General features: G+C 56.0%; 1 protein-coding gene across 1 annotated transcript in view; it reads right to left on the bottom strand.

Annotated features, from left to right (window-relative positions):
• The window catches only part of SPIRE2 (spire-type actin nucleation factor 2), a 26,757-nt gene that overhangs the window by 22,716 nt on the left and 1,405 nt on the right, over positions 1-2,636 (bottom strand). The window lies entirely within an intron of this gene.

Raw genomic sequence — 2,636 nt, forward strand, 5'->3', positions numbered from 1 at the left:
AAAAAAAAAAAAAAAAAAAAAATTGAAGTGTTTTAAAAAGCACATTAAAAATCAGTGAAGCTTCACAGTAGAGACCTGATTTCCATAATCTACCACAAAGGGCACCCGTGCGTCTGTGGAGTGACCTGGCGGGGGGCCCACATGCGCCGACTTCGGGACCCACAAGCCCAGGTGGCCCCCAGGTGGTCAGGTCTGCTAGGACAGGGAGGCAGAGGCAGCACAGCTGGACACGGGAGGCCGATGACAACTACAAGGACATTCTAAGTTGCACTGCACTGTGTTCCATGTCTTAAAGGGCTCTCATAGTTTCCCTTTACAATAAAGATGCACACACAAACACAACTACAGCACTCCTTAGGTCAGATGCTGTGCCCGGCCCGGCACAGCACGTACCAACCTCACCTCCAGCCACGCTGACGTAGCGACAGGGACGGAGGCGTGGAGAGGTCGGTCCCCTTGACCACAGTCTCGACTGGCCAAGCTGGATCAGGACAGGAGTGCTGCTCGTGGCCCCTCTCTCAGCTCTGTGCCACGCTGCCAGGGTGGGGGGCCATGGTGTGGCAGATCGAGCCACACCTCCCCCAGGCACTGTCCACTTCCTGGGGCCACTTTGCCTCAGCGGCCCTGCAGGGGGGCCCTTTGGTCTCTCACTTACTGTATACTCCCCTCCCACCCACTGCTGGGAGCCCAGGAAGCCTGAACCTGAGCCTGCAGCAAAAAAGTCACAGAAGGCCCCGGAACCTGCCTCATCTGTCCTGTGGAAACACTGCAAAAGGTCCTAGAACCTGTCTAGTCTGTCCTGTAGAAATGCTGCAGAAGGCCCTGGAACCTGCCTTGTCTGTCCTGCGGAAACGCCAGAGGTCCTAGAACCTGTCCTGTCTGTCCTGTGGAAACGCCGCAGAAGGCCCTGGAACCTGCAGGGGCACTGGTGGGAAGCGTGAGTGTCTGTGGGAGTGGAGCCCCAGCCCACCCTGGGAGCTCACTTGTCTCATCTCCGCTGTAGATAGACAAGACACATCCTAGAATCAAGGTCAGAGGGCACGGCGGCAGCCAAGGTCTAACCAGTGACAGCAGGGCCCTGGCCAGGGCTCGGGGGGTCCCCTGGGGCAAGGCATCTCCAGAGAGGAATCTTAGGGCCCCTCCTGGGCACAGTGACAAACAGAGGGCGGGGTGTGAGGAAGCCAACTGGCAACAGCCTCTGTTAACACAAATTCCCAGCGGTTCTTTTCTGGGCCCCAGAGGGAAGGGCAAGGAAGGACAGCGTGGCAGGAAATGTGTTTCCCACCCGCTCCGGGTGGGGCTGGCCTCAGCTGCTGCTGTCCCCGGTCATGTGGCTCCAATTCTGCCTCGTGGCGCAGGACAGACAGAGGGAGGAAGCAGCAAAGCCCCCGACCCCACCCTGTGCAGAGCGGCAGCCAGCCCCTCTGGGCCACTCCCTGCTTTTTCTGACCACGTTGGCAAAAGGGTTAACTCCAACCCGAGCCTCTTATCTGAAGGCTGCATCCATAAAAGCTCTTCTGTGCCCAGGTCACTGGAAACTTTCTCTGAAAAGCAAAAAACTTGCTTTCCCGTAAGGAAAATTCTGGGCGGACAGCCAGTCTCAGGGCCTTTCACCTCCACTCGCCCACAGCAGGTGCAGGCCTGGGGCAGCCGGTGGGCAGTACTGCCAGCCCAGGACACCTGCCCAGTAACTGAGGGGCTGTGTGGTCATTTCATGGAATCCTGGAGCGAGACGTTAAGGAGCTCCTCTGCCCTCTTTCCTGGGGACAGGGTGATCAGGTTAATGTGTGCGCCTCTGAGACAGACAGTCTAGGCTGCATCTCCGCATACCAAGCTCTCTGTAAAACGTTTAAGAGGTGCCACGACAGACCCCCTTTGGAAAGTCTTCTAGGCGGTAGGCAGCAGCTGCACCTCTGTTTGGAGACTCAGGACAGCAGGGCCAGCCCTGCCTCCCAGCCCTGGAGTCCTGGACTTTGGAAAGGTAAACTGTCCCGCGTATTATGCAACAGTGAGACAAATGACGAACAACCAGACAGAGCCACCCAGACGGGCCCACACTCACGTCCCAGGAAACTGCATATAGCACAACGCCATCTCCACAGAGCTGCCAAGCAACCCTGAGCGGGATGCTGTCTAAACATCAGCGCCCCAAGCTTCTCCACGGTGGAAGGCGTCTTACCACTGAATTGTCAAGCATTGCAGGTGGTGACATAGACTTTGGTTTTTAAAAAAAACAATTAATCTCTCTTGGGTATGAAAAACTGTTTTAAAAAAGAAGATACTCGGGAGGCTGAGGCAGGAGAATCGCTTGAACCTGGGAGGCGGAGGTTGTAGTGAGCCAAGATCACGCCATTGGACTCCTCCCTGGGCAACAAGAGTATAGGTCTTAAAAAAAACAAAAGGCCGGGTGCGGTGGCTCACGCCTATAATCCCAGCACTTTGGGAGGCTAAGGTGGGCGAATCACGAGGTCAGGAGTTTGAGACCATTCTGGCCAACATGGTTAAACCCCATTTCTACTAAAAACACAACAATTAGCCGGGCATGGTGATGGGCGCCTGAAGTCCCAGCTACTTGGGAGGCTGAGGCAGGAGAATTGCTTGAACCTGGGAGGCAGAGGTTGTAGTGAGCCAAGATC

This window comes from Colobus angolensis, unplaced genomic scaffold, assembly GCF_000951035.1.
Source record: "Colobus angolensis palliatus isolate OR3802 unplaced genomic scaffold, Cang.pa_1.0 Scaffold76, whole genome shotgun sequence".
In the NCBI taxonomy this organism is placed as follows: Eukaryota; Metazoa; Chordata; class Mammalia; order Primates; family Cercopithecidae; genus Colobus; species Colobus angolensis.